Source organism: Danio rerio, chromosome 15 (assembly GCF_052040795.2).
Source record: "Danio rerio strain M-AB ecotype USA chromosome 15, GRCz13ab, whole genome shotgun sequence".
Taxonomy (NCBI): Eukaryota; Metazoa; Chordata; class Actinopteri; order Cypriniformes; family Danionidae; genus Danio; species Danio rerio.
The window spans coordinates 29,026,353-29,054,062 of NC_141035.1; the positions used below are offsets into that span (position 1 = coordinate 29,026,353).

Consider the following 27,710-nt stretch of genomic DNA (forward strand, 5'->3'; position numbering starts at 1 on the left):
TCCACAGAGACTTTAATTGTTTTGTTCCAAGCTTACACAAAGTACCATTGCTTTCAATAAAGCCTCAACCATCTATTTTCAATAGAAAGTGCATCCTGCAGTGAGCAGCTTTAAAATGTCGATCTCAGTAAAGAAAAGATTTTTCACGACATTTTGTGTGACAGCTGTGTGTTTAGCCTCGTAGGGTTTTGTTAGCATGTGTATGTAATCTTCACAGTGGGATCAACATGTACAACATAACAGCTGCTGAAAGCTTCTATTCCAGCTCGTTTGGAATATTAACTTGAAATAAGAGGGGATTTTATGCTTTATAATCATTTAAAAGAATGTGCTTTTTAACTTTGTTCCAAAACCGAGCAATATACTAAACTAGTCACCAATTTAAGGCATCACAGATGAATACCTGACAGGATGGATGTTCCAAACAGCAGGTTGCAAAATTATGCTGCCTTCAAAGACACCTACTTTAAGCCAAAATTGCATACTGTGAGATGCTCAAGTAAAACGTTCATCTAAGAGGCCAGGCGAGAGAAATGTTATTATAATTATGATTATGTTTTATTCAATACTAGAAAAAATTGATTGGAAATGCTCTTTGCCATCGTTTTGAGTCACTCAGAACCTGAAATGCATTAACAGTTTCATGCCTAGAGTAAAATGAAAAGTCTCTTCTTATGATATTATTGTGTTTTGTACTTCAAACTGAACGACAAGCAAACAATTCAGGTTTGCTGTTGAGAAAATGAACAATATATTCAGTAATTGGTTTTTACTAGGGATGCACCAATACTATTTTTTTGAAACCGATCCGATTCCGATACCAAACTTCAGAGTATCGGCCCATACAGATCTGATCCTGAAACTGTGCAGTTTTTTTTATATATATATTTTTTAAACATAATAAAATTTCTGTAGTTCTGGTGATAAACTCAAATAATATATCTTCTTTAGTAAAAATAACAGACCTATAGGTCTACTGTATATGACAGACAACACAATCTAACTAAAAACATGATACTTTCTGTAAACTAGGCTACATTATTTGAGCATTCATCCCGACATTGATATAATCTGTTGTGGTCCAGCTTATGTTTCCTTTTTTAATATTAAGGCCAGTTTTACTTTTAAACACACCCTCGTCAAATCTTGCTATGAGTGAGATGGAGAAAATGAAAGCACATCAGCACTGAGGAAAAATCAAATGCTTAAGACATAATCTTTACAGTAAATGATGCATTGCTGAGACACAGAGTGCAGCCCTCCTGTATCTGCGGACACTCTTAAAACGTAGTACCACAAAGGGAAGAAATCAGTGCATTGAGGATCTATCCAATGTATTATTGCGCCTTTTGTAATTTATAATTCCAGGTAGACCTAGTTTGTGTGTGAAGAGCAGGTAATATAACCCCACTCCAGTGTTGCAAATGCGATCTGCTGATCTAACAGACACAGGGCAACATGATTCAAAAACAGCAATGAACTCCTTGTTGGAGGTCAAAGTAAACCCATTTAATGCAAAACTAAATACATTTCTCCACTGATTTTTAAACTAATAGCAACAAATAGTCTTGGAGAAAGTTTTTTGTGTTGTCATAAACAAATGTGACACACAGTTTAAATTGTAAATTATTAAACGCAGTTTAATCTATAGAATGGCTTCAGAACATTTGGGATATAGTAGGCATACACGACAACTTTCTATTGCTTTTAATAAGCTACCTTCATGGCTTTTGTTGGCTTATGCAATAAATTACACAGAATATAGTGAAGGGGCAAGATCAGATTTTAATCAATTAAAAATACATTATTTTAAAATACATTAAAAACATCAAAACAACATCTGCCATAAGATTTTGGAATGCAAGTGTCATTGTTTGACATGTGAGTCTTTTTATTCTGTCATGCAGCATGAAACTAAATCTGAAAAATATTGTGTTTCTACTGGACGATGACTGCATTTGTAAGATATTTCATGTACAAGCAACAACACTGTCAAAACAACCTATTTTCATGAACTATGACAATGATTAAACATGCGTAATTGTTACGATAACCAGCGATCATTCACTGGAGATCGCTGGTTTCCTCTTTCTTCATGAACCTCACTTCCGCATTCCCCAGGACTACATTTCCATACATGCACTTCTTCCAATCACGCACGCCTGGTCACTCATCTTCCTGATTACATCACCAGCTGAAACCTGTTACAGAGACTGATTACACACAGTATTTAAGCTGCACACACACTCATTCACATGGCCGAGTCTTGTTTACTGTTTGGTGACATTTCTACGCGTTCCTTCCTGTCTTGTTTCTCCGTGTTTGAATCTAGCTTAGTATCCTCGTTATCCTGTTTAGCCGCCAGCCTTTCGACCTTTTGCCTGTACCTCGATTACGACTCTGGATTTGCCCTCACATACCTGTTCATACCTGTTTTGACCATTGCTTGCCTGACCTTCGAATAAACCTGCATTTGGATCTTACCTTCAGTTGTTTGTATCTATCCCGAATCACAACAGTAATATGCATGCCAGGCCTGTTAATCTCAGTTTATAAAGAAACACTATGGACCAGATGTACTTCAGCTTGCTCCAATACTAATTGTCCTTTTTTGGCATTAAAACAACACTGTCTCTATTTACTAAACATGTGCAGAAAAGAATAGCACTAAAAAGGTATGGCTGGACACTTTGATTATGCATTCATAGGTGTTTCAGATGCAAATTTTACAGGAGGGGAGTATTTAAATGAATCATAATACACGGTTTACTAATGTTTGTGCTCCTCAAATTAAAGGGCTTTAATTATTTAACATCTTAAAAAGCATGTCTTAAATGTTGTGCTTGAAACAGCTGCAGTTGTTGTCAAGAGGAGAGAGAGTTAGGTAGAATGTAGATGATTTTTTTTAACATGTATTGATTTGTAATGTCAGAGAAACACATCGTCTGACCATATTGTTTGCCAAACATGTTATTTTTAATTTGCTTCGGAAATTAAAAGACAACTTAGAACAAACAACTAGGGTGAGTCACGTAATACCAGCATAATCTTTGTTTCCTCACAAAGCACGTGATCTTTTTTCCTTCTGTTTGAACTGTCAAAAACTCAGATAGTTGTCAAAATGTCTTATCTTGTGGACTATTATTATATAAATGCTGGTGAAAATAAAAGTAAAGCTTGGAAATTTAGCTTATTTCACCTTTGCATGCAATTTTTTTTTTCACTTACTGTACATTAAGTGTGTGTATTTTAGGAAAATGCCTTTAGCCAATAAATAAATAAATATATATATATATATATATATATATATATATATATATATATATATATATATATATATATATATATATATATATATATATATATAAATAATATATAATATAATATAATATAATATAATAAAAATAAACTTTTGTTTAACAAGTGTAGCTACTTTTATTAAATAACCATAATTTGAAGTAGGTTTTAACATCAATATAGATGATATTCTTAGCACCCCCACATTCTTGTCTAACTTTATATTGCAAAAGCACAAAGGTTTCAGTTTTCATTTAAAAACACAATAGTGTAAATGGTCAGAAAGTATCAAAACAATCTAAATAAAAGTGTTATGTTATTAGTTTCACATGATGAGTACAGACTATAGTGTACAGTATGTGTATTTCTACATAGTTGGAGCTCCAACAGAAAATGAATCAATTCACTACAAATACCATGATTAGACTGATGTTAATGTAAAATCAAGGCTAATTTCTAGTTATTATGGTTTAACTACTGTAAAAAAAAATAATTTTCGGCTGGTTTATTTGTAATAAAACAATGTTAAAGCAGCTTCAATAGGTTTGTAATCAGAGGCGGGTTTATGACATATAAGTGTTTTTCTTTTTAAACGCAATGTGTGCCAATGTGTTTTAAATGTCTTGTGTAATCATAGGCATCATTTCTGGCTTATGACACACATTATATTATGTCGGGATGTCAAATTTTTATACTCAAATACTGAAAATTGGCTGCGGCATTATACTGCGTCTGCCCGGCTGATTTAATTTGGACAATATTAGCTGATATTCATGTTTTGGACACAACAGCTGCGTCTCTGCCCTCGATTATTATTTCAGCATCCATTTCAGCTTTTTAAGAGCTCTGTCACATAATTCACCGCAGTTAACCTGATGGACAAAAAGACAGCTGTATTAAAGCCTTTGCTTTTAACAAATGGACGGTTATCAGAGCATAAATATCCACAGGCAAGCAGTTCGCCGGCCAAAAACAATGGCAGCGGCTCCTTTTATGCCCTTATGTGATCAAGCTGTGTTGTACTGATGATAATGGGCTGGCGGAGTAAATGCCATCTGTAAAGTAGCCATTAACAGGCCTGTCAGCATGCGCCCAGCCAGCTACTGCATAAATGTCATCCTGTAGGCTAACTACACAAGAGAAAGGCCCATCGATGCAAGTTCAACGAGGGGAAGGTATAATATGGCCCCTGACACAGCAATCGATGGAGTGTGTCTGTAGGGGGGATACAGTGCTCCTCTGCCGCCACAGATTGGATCAGGCCCTGTAATGGAAGCCCGGCCAGGGTAAGTCAGATCTTACTGGCCTGCAGGGGTGGGCAGAATTAAAATTACATTTACTTTGTTACATTTACTTGTGAAAGTTTTATTAAAAATGCTTATACCCCCAGTCCAAGTCTAAAATGTACATCTGAGCTGTTTTAACTGAAATAAATTGACATATCTTAAAATATCTCAGTGCTAAGGCAAATTTATAAAAATGACTTATTATAGCCCCTATTATGGGTTTTTGAAAATTACCTTCCATGCAGTGTGTAACAGATCTAAGTAAATAAAAACATCCAGCTGATGTTTATATCTGAAAGTGCGCCTTGTTTAAAAAGTTTCTGATCAAATATTGAGTTTTTAATAATTTAAAAAAATATTAAGTTTTTAATGAGTTTTTGTTGTTTGTCCGGATCTTCACATCAATTCTTCATATCACCGTCGACACAAAACAATACCAAATATAAAGTGTCACATACGGTAAAACGTAAACGCTCCTTTCCTTAAAACACTAGCAGTGCGGGTGTGTGGGACTGATCATCACTGAAGATGAGCGAACATTATTAGGTGAACATTCTGGAGATTAATGCAATGATCCATCCTGCAATGGTGGATTTGTCAGCTATTTGTTAAAGGAAGGATCAGAAGCGACTATTGATGAATGGGAGCTGGAAACGAACTTTATCAGTACACAGTTGATGGATCAGTTCCTTCCTCCAATTCACAAGTGTAAGTGTGATTAAAATGGTCGCCTCCTTGTTTTCTCAAGCTTGCAAAATATGTATTTAATTGTGTTTTGTTACTTGTAATTGCTCCATGCGGCTTGTACTGTATCTGGTTAACTCTTTATATTCTCATATCGCGTGTAAAACCACGTTGAAAACGCTATTTCAACAAAGTTGATTAGCTATGCAGGGCATTTTTTTATTGCAAAATACTGGATCATTAAGCCAATCAGCGCAGATTAGCATCAAGCTAAGGAGGGGTTTGGGAACAAATGAATCGCTGAACAAATCATTTGAGAGTTGTTCAGATAATTAGGTAAATAATAATACATATAGACAATGACATTTTTTTTGACCTTGCAATCATATCAGCCTATTCTTGGAGACCCCCAAAATCAAAATATGACCTTTTATCATAGGGGCTCTTTAACTTGTCTTAATCTTGGCTTAGTCTAAACCTTTTCTATTAAATAATTTATTTATATGATGTGTTCAAATGACTTGTAACCTTTTGCTGTGGTTGCATCCAGAATTGGATATGTGTCTTTATGCTGGTTAGTTCTGAAGGACAGTATGTGTGTTAGATGTAAAGCAGTGCTGTGCAAACTGTTGGTGAGATTTGCAACTTGTAGTCATGGAGGAGTTTAAAAGACAGTGGAGAGTTTATAAGGCACTTTTTGCAACCCACTGTGAAAAATTTTGCAAAAGCTGAGATTGTCATGCACATCTTGTCAGGAAAGCACAACTTTGTGATCATTGGTAAATCTCAGATAAAATCCAAGGTGCGCTCTCGTGCATAAACTCCAAATATGTCACAAAGAAGAGACCAAGGAAATCAAACAGAGGATTTAACTGCTTTTTGTGACTCAACATAACTAACAAACACACAATCACAGAATCATCTCATCTCAAAGAATAACTTCTTTCAAACACTCAACTGAAGTTATGAAGTGAGTTTGTTATTATATGTGGTATTTTCATAATTTCAGATGTAGTAGTACAATAGAGTCATAGACCGCTGAGGTTTGATGCAAACAGTTGTCAAATTGCAAATTGATCATCTTCAATTTTACAAATGCTTCAAAAAATTAACTATAAAAGGTGTTATATGATAATATGCAATGCCTGTAAACAGCATTCATGGCATCCCCAAGTATTTGTCTAGCTTCCCATTAACTCTGGAGGAGAAAAAAAATTATATTGTGTCATGCTTGGTGAGCTCTATGGTTATTACTATGCTACTACAGTATGAACACCAAGCTAATTTGAGTTTTACTTATTGTGCCAGGTTCGACATCTGCTTTAATGAATTCCAAAATAGTAAAACTGTGTGTGTTCCTTTAACAAACTGTTATGACTTTTGCCTCAAACTCAGATTTTGCTGCTTCCTAATAGTAATTAAAGTAATCTTTGAGTTTAGGTATTGTGTAGCATTAGGGATGTAGAATACAATGCAGGATGCAGGATACGTGTTATGCAGGATACGTGTTACAGTATCCTGTACAGTGGTCCCTCTTTATTAGCAGGAGTTGTGTTCTAAAAACAACCCACAATTGGCAATATCCACAATCACAGGAAAATAAGTCCAGCATGATAAAACGAAACCAAAGATCAAAACCATTTGATCTTCATTTATTTATTCCGTAATGGCGCCCTACAGCCGTATAACTTCTAACTTCCTTTAGCATATTCAGAAGTTCACTTTTTGTGCAATGGTTAGCATCTCCCTACCTTTTGGGAGCTACCGCAGGTGCCTTTGATGTTATAGTACGTTTAGTCAACATTGTGGGGAGAAAACTTGCAAACATACAGTACAACACTTCAGTCACACTGCTCGCAATCAAAGATTTATGTAAGTTTGGCAAGCTGAACGCATTCTGTACTGTACAGGAGACACAGCATTGATTAGATTGATTGACAATGGTCCACAGCCAATCAGGATGCAGAATACAATGCGCAAAATCAGGACGTAGAACACAATGCGTTGTAGAAAAAAAGCATGTCAAATTACATAAAAGAAATCTGCATAACTGCGAGGCCGCGAAAAGTGAAAAATGTTATAGCAAGGGAGCAATATACTCATAAACAACCAACATCTCAATTGTAATAAACCCCTGCTAATAGTAAGAATTGGAGCTTATCCAACACAGGCTCATTCTGAAAACGTAGTCCCGCAGACGTTTCTGGATTCCGCGAACTATGTAGCTGGAGGTCCGTATGGCTGCATTCCACTTTTCATAAGCGAACGCTATGGGGCGTTATGACGCCGTTCCTTTTGGCGCTTACCGGATGACCGCTTACCTCCGTGAGGAGGGCTTAGCCCCCACAAATAGTTTGTCCAGTTATTGTCGTGTACATCGATGGACTTCAGACGCAGAGAGGAGTTGACCACAATGACAACAACGACGACCAGGTTTAAGTCCATGGAAGAGCGGTTCCACACATTAGGTAAGACAAAAACAGAATCCAAAAAATAAAATGAACGAGAGAACAATAGGGTGAGAATGTTATAAAATCCGAAAACGTGGTAAAAATCAGACGAGGACTTTTCTTTTTCTGCAAGGCTTTAGTAAATCGTTGGATGGGTTTAGGGAAAAAGCGGGTGGGGGCGGGTCAATCGGTAAAATTGGTTGGGTTTAGGGAAGGAGGAGGGTGGGTCGGTCGATTGGCCGGTTGCCCAGTCATTCATTCAGTCATTCAACAGCGGCCTCTGGTGGGTTCATGCAAGAACAGCGCGGATGCAAACAGCACTCAAGAGAGATATTTGAGATGCGAAAAAGCGCACACAGTGGCCTCTCACGGTTTTGCAAAAACTGCAAAAATACGCACCTCCAAAAACGTATTTCGCAGTCTCCAGAAATGTCCACAGGACTATGTTTTCGACTACGAACCTGGGTTGAACTTATCAGTAGTTTTACTTGAATAATGAATATTTTGGCTACTCTACTCACCTTTGCTGACATGTGCTCCAAATGTTTCCATAAAAATCAGCTACCACTCCGGATTCCATAAGTCTTCCTTCCATTCACACTTTACCAGGAGTAGCAATGAACGAGACCAACTCCCTTTCAAAAGCTATCCTCGATGAGGGGGAAATGAGCCAGAACACTGCCAATAGCTTTTCCTAACCTAGGCGGCCCTCACACTGGGGATCCTGGGACAGATAAAAGGGGCCTGGAGAGAGATGAAAGTGAAAGACATGGTATAATGATGGACACATCTGATAGACAGGAGAAAGTGAGCAAGTCATAGGTTATAGGATTAATAGACTCTGCTGTGCCACTAGACTGAGGGAGATGAAAAGAAAAAGGGAGAAACGGATTCACACTTGCACCTTTGAATGAATATATTCTGCCGGAAGGAGCTAATTGATGAAGGGTGCACATCATTTTTTTATATATGGGTCAAAGACGAGACATGCTATTTTTTAATTCAGTTTACAAAAGAGATTTTATATGCATATTAAATGCAAGTAAAAGGTCTCTTCAATTAATTTTATGTAAAAAATAAAGTCAGAAAAAAAGGGTGAAAATCACATTTCAGTTTAACATGTATTTATGTAAAATTTAACACATTCATTCTGATATGTACTCATTAAAGTATATAAAATAATATGTCGTTATACTAAACAGTTACATTTTACATAAAGAAAGTGCAAAACCTGGTTGTCAGAATATTTAAAATTATTAATAGAATTTAATTAGTATTATAGGGCTGCAATGTGATCCTTAAATAGATCATATAATGATATAATAAAAGACCTGCGGTTAAATGTATACTTAATAGAGGCACAAAGATACATTTTTACATTTTACACTTCCTAGTCAAGTTAATTATGTAAATTGAATTATGTGCCAGCCCTTACTCTCAATATTTGCTTCGAGAAAAAAAAATGTTACTGTAACTTAATTTAATTTATATACTGATTTAGGTCATTGAGTTCACTAAAACTAACTGTGTTGAATAAATGAAGGGAACAGTTCAGTTCACTTACGCTAATGTAATCAGTTCTAATTGCTTTCAAGCAAGGCTTTTTACTTTTCATTTGGCACAATTCACATTCTCAGCAGTTTTTAATCACCTTGTGGAATCATTTTAATATATTTCAAAAAGTGCTTTGCAATGTCAAATTTCAACCCAATGCTATAAAATGATACCTCTGGAAACCTTTTTGCTATACGATATGTATGTTATTTCTTACCTATTTGTAGGGAAATATCCATTGAGTGGTGCTAAATATCATATTCAGGTTTCTCAGATACAAATACATGTGACTGTTTGACCAATGTTTTATTACATTATTTTATTTTTAAATATTTCCCAAATAATGTTTAACAAAGCAAGGAAATGTTCACAGTACGTCTGATAATATATTTTTTTTCTGGAGAAAGTCTTATTCATTTGATTTCGGCTTGAATAAAAGCAGTTTTTAATTTTATTAAAACCATTTTAAGGTCAAAATTATTAGCCCATTTAAGCTATATTTGTTTTCGATAGTCTACAGAACAAACAATCGTTATACAACAACTTGCCTAATTACCCTAACCTGCCTAGTCAACCTAATTAACCCAGTTAATGTCACTTTAAGCTGTATAGAAGTGTCTTAAAAATATCTAGTCAAATATTATTTACTGTCTTCATGGCAAAGATAAAATAAATGAGTTATTATAAATGAGTTATTAAAACTATTATGTTTAGAAAGGTGTTGAAAAAATCTGCCCTTCAATAAACAGAAATTGGGGAAAAAATTTTAATTAATTATAATTAAAACAAATAATTTTGTTGTTAATGAGTTGTCTTTTGTCAAAGTATACTAAAATATTTTAGCAAAACTATTTTACTTAAGTAAAATAAATGTTAAGTCAATCAATTATATATTCAGGGACCATTTACACAACATTTTCAGACAAAAACAAAAAAAAAAAATTCATGTTTGCCTGTTCATTTACACAATAATGAGTTTTTTTAAGACTGAAAACCAGCCTGATCTCGTAAGGAAATGTAACTATTTTACGTCATACAAGTTCTGCCAAACAAAAATAAACTAAAAGGAGACATCATCATGGTGGCATATGCAAATCATGCTAAATAGTGTGAATGAGATTGTACGATTTCAAATGAATTAGCTGCTACATCAAAAAGTCACAAACTGCTGTGAGATAGTGCTGCAGAAAACACACACACTGTAAATCTGAAAACATGTTTCAGAGTGAAAATTATTGAAAAGGCCACTATTGTTGTGTATGTTCAAATACATGCTATAAGATTAAAGGCAAGCAAAAACAAACACAGAACAATGGCGTAATGGTAGTGCTGTTGTTGTTGCTCAATTGTTTACTAATGCTTCATTAGCAAAGTATGGATTTACGGATTTACTTCACATCAAAACCAACAACAAAGACACACGCAGCAAATTCTACATACACACAGCACTCGGCTGACATCATCATGTCGTCACTTTCCTACAGGTATGTTTATTAAAAAGCTGACAGCGCCAAATACTGGCCTGGCATGTCTAATACAACATTTTTGGACATGCAAAAGTTTTGGTGTAAATGTGAAACTTTTAAAACATAAGGAAAAAACGGTTCTGTGTTTGGCTACATCAGTATTGTTCAAACATATAGCCTCAATTAAAAAGTCAAAATTAGAGATAATTTTGTATCATAAACAGCCATTTCTTTCTAGTCTTGCACTTGATGACCAACAGAAGTGTCATCCTGGAATTCACTTTCAGCAGCCTAGCCTATTTGAACAGCAGATCCCACAAACTTTCATTTAATTGGCCATCGCAAACGCTATGGCATTGACAAGCTCTATTAGAACGCTGAGGCAGCTCATAAGCAAGTCTGATATCTCGCGCAGAACCATAATTTATGTCAAAAGTAATAAAAGTGTTCAGATGCATTGCCACTAGTGTTAGTTTCGCCTGAAACCTACAGCAAATTGGATATATAGTATGTTGGTAGAGGCACATTTTTCCCCAATACACCTAGCTTCATTCTATCCCACGTGAGAAAAATATCAAATAGAATTAACTATTTATGAGCGCCAGAAATCTATTCATGGGCAATCCTGCAAAGCCTGTGGAAGATGGGTGTGGAATTTAAGTGAAGAGCGAATTAGATGCAGCATTTCAATCCCCAAACCACATTTGTACTCCTCGGCTCTCCACCATCAGGGCTGTGACAGTACAGAGAAGCAGCGCATGGTTCATAGCAGTGCCATCTGAGCTTTGCACATCACAATCCCTTCCCACCGTGGCAGGGCTCAGTCTAGACATCTCCAGCATACGGTCGAGGGAAAAGGGAAATAGCTTGTACAAATCACTACTTCTCCCATATCAACACAACAATAGAACAGGACAGCAGAATTACTGTAGCGCTTAAAATAAGGGAGTACTTCGAAAACAGGCTCGCATGAGGAGAATAAAGTAAACACTGGCTGTAAATTTTATTGTTCCATTAATCAAGATGACAGCCGGCTGGCTCCCTTAACCATCAGCACAGGGAATACAGAGCAATGACATACAAAAGGTGGAATAAACCCCTGAATGAGCGGCCACCATCGATCCAGAAGACTAAACTGTCTCTGACCTCTGTTGGGATTTGTTTTTAGGCATCGTCACAAGCAGTTGTGGGCACAGTTAAAAGCGACGCCAATCCTTTTGTGCTAAATGGTTAGTGAGGACTAAAATGGTTTGGTTGGACCTAATTAATTTGACAGATCCCTTTTTACATTTATACACTGTAAAGCCCGATAAGTTAAGGTAACTCAAACAATTTGAGGAAACCGATTGTAACAAACCATTCAAGTTCAAAAACTAATCCTAATGAGTAGCGTGAACTTAATCCTTTTGAGTAAATGAAGCAATTTGAGCAAAGTAAACCCCAATAAATTAGGAGAACTTAAACCAACTGCACACTGTAAACCCAATAAGTTAAGGCAACTCAAATTGTTTAAGGAAACCAATTGCTACATACCATTTGAAAAAACTAATCTGTTTGAGTACTGTAAACTTAATTCATTTAAGTTGGTGCAATAAGGTATTTAATTAACTCATTACCTTCAACATTGAGTTCAAAGCTCTTTTCAAATGAGTAGAACTAACTTTCAGTAAATTTTGAGTTAACTACACTCATTTTATTTGATAAAATTGATTGTTGGGTTTAACTGTGTAGGCATTCTGTTGATGTAAGTACACTGTGAAAAATGCTGGGTGGCTCCACAGTCACTTTTTGTTTAGACAACATTAATAATTTAAGTGGATTCAACATAAAAAAATTAAGTTGTTCCAAAAAAAAAAAAAAACCTCAAGAGATGTGTTGTTTTAGCTCATTTCAAATAAGTGGTTTAAACAAACAGCAAATACAATGCAATGTCATTTATATATTTTCATAAACAAAAACTGGATTAAATCTGGGTTTTGTTTTTTCAGAAAAGACAGACCTATGATTGCCATATGCTCATTCTGAAAACGTATCTCTATATACATTTCTGGAGATCCAGAATTAAGTAGCCATAGCTACTGTACATATGGCTGCATTTCATCTTTAAAATGAACGCTACAGGGTGGTATGACGCTGTTCCTTTTCTCGCTAACCAGCGGATTGCTTACCTATATGTGGACGGCTTTTCTGCTGTTAGCAGTTTGTCCGGTAGCTTGACACGTACGTCGGCGAACTTAAGATGCAGAGCAGAGTTCGCGACGACAGAGTTCGTGTTCGGTGAAGAACGGTTCCAGAAAGCTGGTAAGACAAAAACAGAAGCCAAAAATTTAAATAAATAAGTAAATACCACTATGAGAATGTGGTAAAACCTGAAAACGTGGTAAAAGTCAGGCGAGGGCTTTTCTTTTTCTGGATTGCTTTTAAAAGCACTAAGGTTGGGTTTAGGGAAGTAAGTGGCTCTGGTCAATCGATGCCTTTTAAAATACTATTGGCTGGGTTTAGGGAACAGGAAATTGGTCGGTCAGTCAGTCAGTCAGTCAACAGCGGCCTCTGATGGATTTACGCGAGAACAGCAGGTGCGAATGACGAAATTTGAAATCTGAAAAAAAAGTACACAGCGGCCTCTGGTGGATTCATGAAAACAAAAACTCATCTGTCTTTCGTTTGAGACATTAAACCAAGGTCCCGACTCTCTGTGGTTGTTAAAACTCCCAGGATGTCCTTCCAAAAAAAAACAAGTAGGGGTTTAACCCCGGCATCCTTGCCAAATCTGCCCACTGGCCTCTGTCCATCATGGTCTGCTAACCATAGCATAATTGCCATATCATCACTCTGTATCCTCTCCACCAATCAGCTGGTGTGTGGTGTGCGATCTGGCGGAAAATGGCTGCCGTCGCATCATCCAGATGGATGCTGCAAACTGGTGGTAGATAAGGAGATTCCCCCCATTGTGTAAAGCCTTTTGAGTGCCCAGAAAAGAGCTATATAAATGTAAGGAATTTTTACATTAATTATTATTATTAAAAACTGCATGCAATGTACATAGGGGTGCAAAATCTTGATTCATGAATAATCTTAATTTCTAAATTATCAATGCAGTGGCACCTGAGATCCACTTGTCGTCTGTAAATGGTGTAAATGCCAAACCGTTGTTTTCACTGTGCAAATAAAAAAAAAACTGCTATGTCAAGTAGACAAGATACTTTGCAAATATCTCATGTTTTCATAGTGAATGTTTAATAAAGCATGCGAGGAAGCGAGAAAAATGTCACTATGCTAAATGTCATTTACAGCACAAACAAGGTTAATGTGCTACATGTCTATTACAGACTTTTTTTTCCCCATCGCACACAACAGCAATAGCAGATAAACAAATCTGTTACAGTAGGTGGCTTGACAACCATGCAAAGTTATCACGTACATGTGGATAAGTACGAGAAAATGTAGATTTATTTGATTGTTATCGCATAATAAAGCCTGACTGGAGGGGGCTTTTTATCAAACTGAAGGACTTTATTATATTTGAACAACTGGCTGGATGCACTGTATCCAACTTAGTTCCAAGGCTACTTCACTCACAAGAAAATAAATATTTTTTGAGTAAAATAATTGTTATAGCTTACTGAACACACAGCTTACATGACGAAAGATGCTAGCAAGTGTGAGACTTAAATATCCCTCCTAATACACACTTTTCACCATGTGAAAGGCACAAGAGATGTTGATTTAAGATTAAATTCTTATAAAATATTACCTGTCACTTAATACATTACTATATAAAACAATTGTTCTTGCAAGGGCATAAACACAGCAACCCAGGCTTATTGGAGATATGTTCCTAGGGCTACACTTTTGAGAACCGAGAAATATGTAGCCAGGACTATGGCTGCTTGTAGTTTTAGCTGCCAAGCAAACCAGTCATGCCAAAAAGCCTGTCTATGCGGAGGTAAGCAGTCAGCAATACGACCCTAAAGAGTTTGTTTTACACACTAAATGCAGCCTTATGTACCCCAGGGCACGTAATTCTCTGTTCTTAAAAATGTAGCTCTGGGCAGATTTTCCCAATGAGCCTTTGTTACAAACAAAATAACAGTATTGTTAATACTAAAGTTTGATTTTACTTTCAGAATAATCTAAAACTACAATAAGGATACAAGATGTGTGTATATATATATATATATATATATATATATATATATATATATATATATGATAGCCGTGAGATATTCTGCCATATCAGCACTCGTACAGCCTCTTCACCCTTGTGTATTACTCCGCCCACATGAATGACAAGCAGAGGAATGAACTTACAACAGTTTGACAAATATTGCAGCTGTTCGACAACATAATGAATTTTTTAGGTTTTTTAGACAAGAATTTAATTGTTTAAATTGCAACTATGCAGTTTGTTTAAAATGATAGTGCTTATTTTAAATATTTATAATTTTGGAGATTCAGTGTGTCGGCAGCCATTAGTCTGTCATTGAGCAGAGAAAAGAGGGTTGATGTTTCACCAAAAGATGGCGACAGAGACCCCATAATAAGTGCTTAGGGTAGGGAAAAACTAATGAATTTCAAATTACAGCTGATCAAATCATTATAGAACTGGTAAGTGACCCTCCAAGTCGAGTTCTCTCTTTTGTATATTGTAGTGCTGTATTTATACCATAGCAGTCTGGTATTGTTTGCTTTTTTTTGGCTTTTCAGGGTTAATTATTGTGATATCCCGATTCCAACAGAGAAATACTGGAAAATCTTGATGAACTGATGGCATTTCATGCTGTTCAGCCTAATAATCTTAAAATGTGAGCAAAATCACATGTTTTGTCATCACGTTAGACATTATGCTAGAGAATCATTCAAATACTAGCTCTAAAGTGACGTTGGAGAAGTAGCAATGGTTTCTGCTGTTCTGACCAGCTGCAGATGTGAATGAAAAGTGGAAGAAAGTTTGAGACTATTACTTAAATTATAATACATTTGTATGTAATAAAATACATAATATAAATCTAAGCCACATAACATAAAGCCTAGTTACCCCAAACAAGTCAGTGTTGTTGGATAATAACAAACTGCTAGATGGTGTGACTGACTAATACAGTTTAAGTATTACAGAGAGCTGTGTAATAATGGATATAATCAGCAATGGGTTCCCCTCTGTGATACCACTGACATGAACAACAGTCAGTCAATTAACCAAAACCTATTGCTTTGATATATTTACACAGCTTAGAAACTGCCATTAATTTACCTGTCCATTATAATTGTAATAACAAAGACTATAAAAGAGGGATTTAGCCAACCATTTCAAAGAAATGGTGAGCAGCTCTTGGTTATTATTAATGTGAAAAAATTTTAAACTAAAAAATATTAATAATAATAAAAACTTTTCTAACAGAAAAAGAACTAACAATTCTATTCATTATATTATATATTATGTTTTTATAAAATCACCAATGGCAATATAGAACTTTTGAATTTTAAGAGTGTTTTCCAATCATAAAAGGACCAACATTTAAACATTTCAGTCACATAAAAGCATACGATCGCAACAAAGGCTTTTTTTTTTAAAGCTTTTCAAAAGAGACGTAACTTTTACACACCTAATCACACTGTCACAAGTTCACAACACATTTGTGCATCACAGCCAAACTTTCCTTCTTCTTTAATTTCCTTTCTAGCACCAGTTACTTTCCCCTTCCTCGTTATCCCTTGCCTTTGAATCTGGAGAACACACAAAGTGCTCATTGTGGCACTTGAGAAGACGTTTAAAGTCTTTTCTCCGTGCTTATATGAGGTGCATTCCAGCCCTTTGTTGCTGTGTTTGGCGACTGACCCCTTAAAAAAACATATTGATCAGTTGCCGTCACAAATCAAAAGCATGCCGTCATATAAAAAGCAGTGAAAAGCAACCCTTTCTTTTCAAAACAACACAGAAATAATTATACCAATAAGGCGACTCTCCACCCGTCCTCAGATGCTGCCCTCTGCTTATCTAGGCTGTGTGGAATTGGATTTGGATGATGCTGTTTTCCAAGCCAAACCTCTTATTGCTACAATTCCCTTCCTGATACTGGGATCCCTGAAAGTAAGACTTGATGAACACATACGGCTCCCTCTGCTTGTCTAATTTGCTCCAGGCTGGGTCAGCTCTTTTTACAGTCTAAATTCATTTATCAGTCAAAACAAGTCAGAGCTTCTGAGCGTAAGAACTGGGAAGGGAGAATTTAAAGTAGGACAGCACACTGTACTAGGGGAGCATGAAGAAACAAACACATTTTTACACTCAAGGTGTCAGAATGTGGTTACTAAAGAGTTTTGAATGGTTTGTGTAAAAGTGTCCCCAAATAAAACATCCCACACAAAAGGTCATTCACACTAAGAGGATAACTATAACGATAACAATAAAAACATTGTTCTAAAAATGGTTCTGAATGTAAAAACAACAGCAGAATTCAGACCACAGCTATAACAAATATTGAAAACAATATTAAAAGAACCAATATTGTTTGAATCACTTTCAGATTTTCCCCTAGCTAATAAATGATGAAACAATGACAGCCAGAAAGAATCCATTGAAATATAAAGAGCTTGCGCAATTAAAAACTACAGATGACACTGTGGAGAAGCACTGCTTGAGGTTAAACCCCTTTTCAAAGATTATTTAAAGATAATGACTATCTTGGAAACAATTAGCTATACCATGGGAAATAATGATTAAAAATACATGGAAGCTTTAAGGCTGGAAAACTGAAGTATGAAAATAAAAGTACCTAGGTATGAGGCGCTACTTTCTGTATCTTTGTGTTGCCTTCGTTGAAAATACTGGGGAAAAGTAATTTGTCAAATACTACTTTGTCCAATACTACACAGACTGTGATTGCTAAATTCACTAGCTGCATTCCAAATGCCACACTATGCACTGTGTACTTAAGCACTTACACACTCAACAACATTGTATATGAACATTATGAACTTTTTTTTTTACTAAGTGGAAATTCTAACCGTTTCCCAGATGCCAATTGACAGTTGCCAAATTAGTGAAATAAATGACCAAACTACCAAATAATTCCTGCCACGAGTATAACCGCAGTATAAAAGTGTCCAACATTCCACACTTCTTTTTAACAGTTGAATAAGTGCATCATTTGGGTATAAGAAAAAGAATATTTCAGTATGAATGCACTACTACAACTATTAATACTAAAAAATTATGTAGAATTGGGACACACCTACTGTTTAATTAAATTGATGACACAAGATTCACTGGTTAGGTGCGCTAGCAGGACACAGAGGACACCTGCTGGTTACAAGTTAAAAAATAAAAGCATAAGCTAAAAATAAACAGATCATTAATGTACAAATATTGTTATTGTTAAATTTATAATTACCTTATAAACCTTCAAGTCTTTATGGCTCCAATTAGCCCTGGTCTTAAATGTATTTTCAAATGGACAGAATGTCTGCTGACCCTTGATTCCTCATAATATATCCTGATATATTCTAATCTGTAAATCTAAATTTTTTAATCATCGTGATATGAAGTTGTGAGTGCTGATACTGTAGGTACAATAGTTTCACTTATAAAGCATCTATTTAAAAGATTCTCTTTCTTTTTTCGGCATTTAAATTCAACAATAGCTTGTACAGTAGATGACTTTATATGACAGTTTCTATTAAACTAATTCATGAAAATGGAAAATAAATGGTTGCTAGGAAGTTCTGTGTAGTTGCTGCATGGGTGAAAATGGAGCCACCCACACACACACACACACACAAAAACATATGCACACGCACCAGAAGCGGCGAAAATTTAAGTTTGTTAAAAGTTTCAGAAATGGCTGTGGCAAAAGGGCTCGACAACACCACCTATGCACTTTTAACGGAGTGGCCCTCGAGCTATGTTTCACGCACATGTATGAAAATTGGCATAGACATCAAACATGCCAATACTTAAAAAAAAAGTCTCTTGGGGCGAAATCTCAAACCTAACAGGAAGTCAGATATTTTTTTACTTCCTCAGCTGAAAAGTGCAGTTTTTTCCATTTTCCAGGATTGTATTTTAACAAACTCCTTTTCGGGATTTTATAAGATCAACACCAAAATAGGCTTTTGTCATCTAAAGGCCTTGGCAATGTTAAATTGCAAAGCTCTGAAGTTTTCTTTGAAGGGCTTTTCTGTGGAGGACTGACAAAGTTTAGTGTTTCGCCATTGGGAGGAGGACATACTTATAACTCAGTCACATTGTTCGATCTGCCTGAAAATACACAGGTTTGATGAGATTCATCTCCTGAAAACATGTGCATGCAAGTATTGAGTCACAAGCATAGCGCCATCTGCTGACAGAAGAAAGTTTGGCAGAAATCTGTGACTTTCTCAGTTTTTTATATATATATTTATTAGCTCAAATTATCATTGTCTTCTGTTCTCTGTTATCCTAAGGCCACACGGAGGTAGTGAGCCTGGGTGCAAGGACCCTTTTATTGCTGCTTGCAGCTATAATGTCTAGATTAGGGATGCAACAACACAGTTAGCCCACGGTTCAATACATACCTCGGTTTTTAACACGGTTTTCGGTTCGGTTCAGTTCTCTTGGCTTGACACGTTTGTATTTTTTTTTATTTTTATAGGCAATAGGAACAGTAAAAGATAAAAAAAATAAAAACAATTTATTGCAATACTCATTTTGTTTTACTTAAAACCCATGAAAAGTACACTAGTTCCTAGTGTATTGTATAAAAAAATAAAACTAAAATCTCACCATGTACAAACTGGGGAACACATAAAATCCTACACTTTGAAAATAAACATAAATGTGAAGCTAATAAAGATAAATTGGCCATTTCAAATAAACATATTTGTGCTTATGTAAACATAAATAAACCATCTTAATTATCTCGGAGCTGAAAAAATATGAGACTGTAGTCTGTAACGCAGATCGAATGCTTTTATAAAATGACAAAAGCCTGCATCACCTACAATCACTAAAAACGGCAGCAAATCTTTAGCAATAAACACCCGCACTGCCTTTGTTATTTTTATGTGTCTCTCGGAACCAGTTGGGTATGTTTGCCTAAAAGATTCAGCGAAGGACTGTTGCTATTTGGAGGACTTGATTACCTTCTTTGCTATCTTGCCTTCAGACAGTGATATTGCTGAGTGATGGCGCTGCAGATGTGCAAGCATTGTTTTACATGTATAACCATGACTTGGTTATACGTGTAAAACTATGCTTGCACACGGTTATTTATTTATTTATTTATTTTTCACACCGCAGATTTGAAAGATGCCGCCGCTTTCTCGTACTGTTGCCTCACTTGCTGGCGCTTCCTTGTACTGTTGCCGCAACTTAACTTCACCACCGCTCGCAATGTAAAGTGTGGAAAGATGGTCAACCGCCCCCTATCTTTAGAGCATAGTGATTGGATATTTACTTGCGGGGAGGAGTTTCCTCATCTCAGCCTCATGTACATACAGGCACACATAGTCAATTCGGGGGATATAAAACGCACAAATTATTTAAACGCAAAACCAAGAAATCGCAATTCACAAGCTCATATTGGTCGTACCGTACGGTTCAATATTATATTGAGAACCGTGGCATACCTAGTCTAGATAAATTCATATTATGATTGCCAAATATATAACACATTATAATGCAATTTGAAACATCATTCAAATACATATTTGAAGCACTGAGGCTTGATGTTTGAAGTTTTATATACCTAAACTAGAGATTTTTTATTAAAACTGTTGAAAAAGATGGATTTTTTTTCTTAACCTTATCTATGAGCAACACTGATATTGATGTTTGCTGCAGCACCATAATAAAAGATCAAATGAGTGAGAGAACAAGAAACAACCTCAGAATGTCCATGTATTTTCCAGCAAATCAGAAGCAGAGCTATCTCTCTCTCTCTTTTCTTGCTGGTTTCTCTCCATGACCTTGATCGTGAGCAGAAGCTATACAGTAATTAGTGCAGCTTGTGGAGATGTTCATCCAAGAGGCATTAATGCATATCAGCCTTCGGGTTCTCATCCGCATTTCTCCTTCTCTCTCGTTTGTCTGCTTCTCCTCTCCTGCTTTCTAGCTTCCGGAGTCACTCAACCTTGTGATCCTGCGCACACTGCATTCCCAAACAGGCCCTGGTCCTGACAAACAAGTGCACAGCATTTTATCATTCCATTTACAAATATCTGCATTCGTGGCAAACGCATATGGAATGAGTAAAGAAAGGTGCCGGGGACAGAGATGTTCTTTTCTCCCTGGTGATTTCAATGACACAGTGGTCAGATGCACAGACGCTGGCGGCAATGCAATGAGACACACTCCAGGAAAAACAACAAGAGAGAGACCTTAATTGCTCAGTCAAGCATAATGCAAACAAAATGGGATTTCTCATAAAAAAATGTGCGGTTTTTGAACTGGAATAAAATGCCAAAAAACAACTGAAAATTGAAGTAGAAGATAGAAGGAATGAATTTTTATAAGCCTTCATTACACAAACAAACAAGAAGTAGCAATCTACTCTAAAGTAGAGTCGGGTAAGAGTACTTAAGGTCTTGGATGTGACCGCAATGACTGATCAAGTAAATAAAACTTTACTTTTTTCTCTAAAATCAATTGACTTAATTCATGAAAAAAAAGAATTTAATAGTGTTTATTTTCATTATTTAAAGGTGCAGTATGTAAATTTGACGCCGAATGGTTGAACTAGGTATTGCATTCCTGGATCAAAACAAATGCAAGCGCAAGTTGCCAGATTAAGAACAAACAGGAGCAAGCCTGACTATCGAGACTAAATGCTGATTAAATTGTGTACTAAATAAAGCAATGGCAAACGATAGAAGGGATATTCTCCATATTGAAAGGAATTTTTGTCCTTACCAATGAAATTTATATTTTAGAAATGCCTTCTATTTCTTGCAGCTGAACAACAGAAAACTGACAATGATCACCTCAGGTAGACCTCATGTGCTTTATTCAGTGTTAAAAGCTAACAATGAACGTTTGAATGCCGTTTTACATGACATTTATCATCATACAACTGAAAGCAGTCGCAGATAGTTCACCTCTTGATATCTTGATCTTGATATTAAAATAAACTGTTTGAAATGGAACTTTAGAACAGTAAAATAATGCAAACCAACACATATCAGTGATTCAGCATCTATATTCAATAATGTTAAACAGGTTTAATATGCATTAATTAGATTATAAACATTACCATTTCATGAGTGAGTCCAAATTCTGTGCTTCTGAATGGCTTTATTTAAATTTCAGTCATGTTTAATCTGGTGCAAACAGCCAAATTACATATTACTGCAAATCTCATCATGTAACGTGTTGTTAGGAGTCGGGGTTACATTGTAACCTGCTCACATAATGTTTACATTTGCAATATATATATTTTTTTTTTGCTAATTAATAACCTCATGTGGAACTCTGAATCTGCGTCTCATTTTGAAGGTCTCATCTTTTCACAGGAGGTTGCATTTTGGTCACAATTGCATGCTTTGAGAGCCTTTCTGATTGTATGAATGAAATATGCGGTTTTCCAACAAGGCAACCCAGGGTGCTGAAATATAATTGGCATTGGGCAGTTTAAATACAAAGTACATAAAATTAAAACAATAATAAAAACAAAACAAAAATACGGCACATAACAGACAATTTAAAATCAGAATATCTGACTGTTTTTCAGATAAGCAAGATTGTTCACCTAGCATGTTTTTTAAATATCTGCAAAAAATAGTATGGTATTTTAATGCTTTAGAACAGACAAAAACTTGCACCTTTAACCATAAAAGGCTTTTTTTCTGTAAAGTTCAGAACTTTCTTCTTAGAATTAACATCTTGTAGTTTTAAAACCATAACAATTTGAGGCAGTCATGAAATAAAGACAAATAACTTTATATTATTCTTAATAAAAGTTAATGATATATTATTAATCATGTTGTGGAAATAAGGTTTTTCATTTGTTAAAGGAAATGCATTTTGATACCAAAAAAAGAGACCAAGCTTTGACATCAACAAATATTCATGGGAAATTAATATGAAGGATGAGGAACCAGACAAAGCAGTGGAGATTTGATGTGCCTGTTCATACTGCAGACAGTACAATCTTATTAATACCTGTCTGGTTCTAGCTGTGCTAGAGAGGCTTGTGTAATAAAAAGTGCACTGCGAGTTCACCTCAACAAACCTTAAAGACAGGAGGATATTTTTTAAAAGAGAATATGTAAAAAAGCAATGCAGTTTATTGGCCAATCTACCAATCCATCGACCAAAAACTGAAAAAAAATTGCACATCTCTATTACAAATAAAGGCGACGCAGTGGCGCAGTAGGTAGTGCTGTCGCCTCACAGCAAGAAGATCACTGGTTCGAGCCTTGGCTGGGTCAGTTGGCGTTTTTGTGTAGAGTTTGCATGTTCTCCCTACATTCAAGTGGGTTTCCTCCGGGTGCTCCGGTTTCCCCCACAGTCCAAAGATATGTTGTATAGGTGAATTGGGTAAGCTAAATTGTCCATAGTGTATGAGAGTAAATGAGTGTGTATGGATGTTTCCCAGAGATGGGTTGCGGCTGGAAGGGCATCCGCTGCGTAGAACATGTGCTGGATAAGTTGGCGGTTCACTCCGCTGTGGAGACCCCAGATGAATAAAGGGACTAAGCCGAAAAGAAAATGAATGAATTAATAATACAAATAAATTGTTGACTATTATATGTATTATAACACCAAATACATTTGGGAATTTTCAAATCAGCGCATAAAACGACACACACTAACATATAAATAACCAACATTTCTACATTAGCATTCTGTACTCTGCATCCTGCACCATACAAAAGTAAGCAAGTTTAGAGAGGGAAGCCTGAGAAAAAGACAGAAGTGGTGCTGAGCAGAGCAAAGCAAATCCCAGAATGGGTTCGATGGACACCGATGGACAGTGTTGGTTTTTCTGAGCTGCTCTGAAAAGGTTTGTTTTTTTTTTTCCCACCAGAACATAAAGAGCAGAGATTTACAGCCTGAGGCAGAGCTTGTCAAACCAGGCTCCTCTCCTTTTCTTTGCTATGTGAGACAGAGCCTAATGCTGCAGACATCCAGACCACTGCACTGCTGCAGTCCCACAGCCTTCAGTCTACAAACCCGAGCAGAAGCATCAAGCAGACATTCACTGATACACCGTTCACCACTTTCAAGTGTACAGGAAGCGTTGTTAAAACATTATCAGGGGTAAAGCGGTAAGCTCTCAGTGCATTATTACTTAGTATTTCCATTGAAATTCAAATGTAAACTCTCTGTATTTTGTACAGGAAGCTTTTGGTATGTCTTCCTAATCGATGCGTAAATGAATACGTTTTTCCCCATTATGAGCAACACCCAGGTGGTTTTTGCTCTTAAAACTGGTAGGAGAGTAGAATGACTTGGAACAGAGAATGAATCTTTGTCATAAACATGAAAAAAGCATCCCCTGTTCTGGCTCACCATTGAATGGGAACAAAACTGTTTTCTCTTCGCTTTTGTTCTCTGCTGTTTTCATTTGCTGTCTTGTTGAAGTGGTTGCTACTGAGAATTGCAGGATAGGAGACTGAAGAACGACGAGAGAGAGAGAGAGAGAGAGAGAAGAAAGGGAAAGCATACAAGAGAGAGAGAGAAATAAAACGGCAAAGCCATCAAAAAGCAATCATAGCTTGATGGAGTGAGGCTGTGGGCCACAGACAAATGGGAGGGGAGCAAATGACAGCCTGGTAGGGGTATAAACGAAAGCGCGGGTAGCAGAAACATTAAATCTGCATAAAACACTCTGTTGACTAGCACAGCCCAGACATTTTAACCTAAAACAAAACCATATACCTGAAAATTACACATCTGCACAAGTATTTACAAATCAGCACATTAAGGCAATTTAAAGACAATTTTACGCAGGAAAATGGTAAAGTAGGAAGATAAATGTATAGGATTCTTATAGACATATTGACCTTATTCTTCAAGTATACGAACGGGTGCAGCCATTGGAATTTTTTTTGGCTTGACACTTCCAGTCTCAATCATTTTGATTGATTTTTAAACGTAAATATGGCTCATTATGCTGCTTGATGTTGCAAACGGATATTTTCTTATATAATTCTACTTCTTTCATGAACACACTTGATTGTAAAGCAAGTAGTTTGACTATTTTCTGCCATTTATTATTCCTAGGCATTTCTCCCATAGGCAACTAAATTGAAAGTTCTAAAACACTTGCAAAAACAAGCCCATCTGCATTGAAGAATAAGGGCAATATAGTGAACAATAAAAATGGTGGACGGACGGACAGACGGACGGACGGACAGACAGATAGATAGATAGATACTGTAGATAGTTTAAAAGAGTTTGAAAAAGTATAGATCAGTATAGACCTTGAGCAGGTCCATAAACATCACTGACTAGCCATTGTTTTCACATGCTCAACAGATATGACTTGCAGTCTCTAATGCATAATGACTAATGCTAATGCTCTTTAACATGTGTCAAGGGCATTTGAAGGCTGAATCTATCAAAGTATCTGTCCTTAGCTGATATATAATCAGTCCACTGACAGATTAGCTGATAGATGCAGAACTCAAATGCTACCTTGTTCATTTATTTGAGTAAAGCCTGGGACACACGGAATCAACAACTGTGCTAACTATGCTAGAGAGGCTTGTGTTTTAAAAAGAGCACTTGAAATCACTGCGAGTTCACCCCAACAAACCTTAAAGACAGGAGGATATTTATTATAAAAGAATATGTAAAAAAAAAAATGGTGCAATCTACCAATCCATTATCTACCAATCCATCTACCAAAAACTGAAAAAAATTGCACATCTCTAATACAAATAAAGGTGACACAGTAGCGCAGTAGGTAGTGCGGTCGCCTCACAGCAAGAAGGTCACACAAGGTCGTGTGTCATGTTGAGACACGAAATTAACATCAAAGAAATAGCGGCAACGAAAACTGACTGTATTTTCACTTCGTGTCAGCTGCGCCTGGTCCTATGTTGGGCAAAAATTTGTGTGGAAACACACCAAATGGATGACAGTTGACTGAAATTACAATGCACATTCTTTACATATTGCATGATTTGCTTAGTTTTCTCACTTATTTTTTTTGTGCTGGCGCACTAATTCATAGCTGACAATCATAGAGCTCTTTCACTAGCGAGTGACTCAGATTTTACATGATAAACTGGGCAAACAGACCAAACAAATGATGGCCTGACAATGCCCAATAGACCCTTTTCACATTTTCAGGTTTCTCCGTAGCGGAAGTTGTCATAGTTGGGAATGGGAGAATACAATAAATATTATTTTTACAATCATATTTACAATATGTAAATTGTAAAATATATCTATATTTTCAAAAAAAAAGAAAACATTTGTGTGAGACTGATGACGGCAGCCAGAGGAGAGAATTATGTCAAATTTACGTGTCCTATAGACACTGCATTAGAAACGCCTGGCATAAGTGATAATCATTTTTTGTAATTTGAAGAAAAGATGATATAATGCATTACAAAAATACATATAAATGTTTATACGTTTTTTTTTTTTTTAAATAATCTAAATATTAAAAACTTGCAAGGATTTAAGATGCTTGTGATTGTTAAACGCGTCATAACAGGTGTCACAGTCACGCGATCTAGCCTAAGCAGATCAATGGTACACATTGGTACATACTGGTACACACTGGTATACACACTGGTACACTGGTACACACACACACACACACACACACACACACACACACACACACACACACACACAGCTATTATTGATCTTGATTGATTGCATTTACACAGCCGGAGGATAGTCAAAGACTTATTACATGGACTATTTAAGCAGCACACACACACACACTAAATGCTGAGTCTTGTTATACTAAACTGTGAACATTATGACACCGTTTTCCTTGCCTTGCCTTCTGTGCTTGACCTTTGCTTTGCTTTGTTTTGTTTGTTTTACACTATCTGCTGCCTGCCTATTGACCATCTGCTTGTTATTGCCAATTGACCACGACTCTGGAAGGGAAAGCGTACAAGAGAGCCCTTTTTGCTCCTGTGTTTACTTGCTTGCCTGACCATTTTCTGCATAATAAACCCTGCGTTTGGATCTTCACTCCCTGTTGTCAGCATCCACTTCATGTTACAGGCTTTTGAAAAGGGTCCATGGCCAACCTTTGGCTTGGTGTGTACCACCATTAAGTACTCAGTGAAAAGCAAATGAGAAAAATGCTGCTTTTGTTACTATTTATACAATTTCATAACCCATTGATACTAAAGTCTATACTTTTAACATTACTAATAGACAAATATGTAGGTTTAATCAAGTACATATTATTAATTGCAAGCAATTATATCACCATTTAACCAGTTAATCTTCTCATTCATTTATGAAATGGTACTGCCACTAATTATAGTTCTCAAGAGAGACATCTCAAACCCAAACACATGAACCATACATCTTGTCTGCATGTCTTTATCTCTCTAGATCGGTCAACTGCTTGATGTTTACTGGCTCACACAGCCAGATGTGTTTTATAGTTTATTTGGATGTGGATCAGTGGCGGTAGGATGGCTTAGATGCGCTCTGTGTTTGGAGGCCCCGCCGGGAGGTGTGAGTTCTGTCTTGGTCTACTGCAAACACCACAAAACATAAAACACTTGGACAGTCATTAGGAGGAGGATGGAGCAGTAAAGTAGGATGAATAGGATGTCTTCTGGAAGTGTGTCAACGGTAAAGAAGGAAAACTAATTAGCAAGATTGGCTTTCACTTCTATCTCTGGATATGCTACACATGACTATAGGGTAAAAACAGTAGTGAGATTGAATGAGGATCCTGGCAATATTGATTTTTTTGGATGTGGGATGTGTTTGTGACACCTGTCTGCTCACAGACGGTGACCAGAAAAGAAAAACAAACAGCCCAAGTCCAAAAAAACAGACAAAA

General features: G+C 36.3%; 1 protein-coding gene and 2 long non-coding RNA genes across 8 annotated transcripts in view; 2 read left to right on the plus strand and 1 right to left on the minus strand.

Moving 5' to 3' along the window:
• rtn4rl1b (reticulon 4 receptor-like 1b) overlaps window positions 1-27,710 on the plus strand; it is a 298,377-nt gene that overhangs the window by 217,974 nt on the left and 52,693 nt on the right.
• Window positions 1-27,710, minus strand: part of LOC147833685 (uncharacterized) — a 291,750-nt gene that overhangs the window by 117,694 nt on the left and 146,346 nt on the right. For 4 of the 6 annotated variants that reach the window (XR_015509535.1, XR_015509537.1, XR_015509536.1 and 1 more), the window contains exons 3-4: window positions 12,906-13,035; window positions 8,239-8,461 (exon numbers count right to left, since the gene is read on the minus strand). This is a non-coding gene — a long non-coding RNA (uncharacterized LOC147833685). The remainder of the gene's footprint in view (window positions 1-8,238; window positions 8,462-12,905; window positions 13,036-27,710) is intronic. The other 2 variants (XR_015509539.1, XR_015509540.1) reach the window with 1 other exon arrangement.
• LOC147840656 (uncharacterized) lies at window positions 184-3,269 on the plus strand. The gene is made up of 3 exons (XR_015509558.1): window positions 184-1,312; window positions 1,397-2,037; window positions 2,520-3,269. It is a non-coding gene; the product is annotated as an uncharacterized LOC147840656 (long non-coding RNA).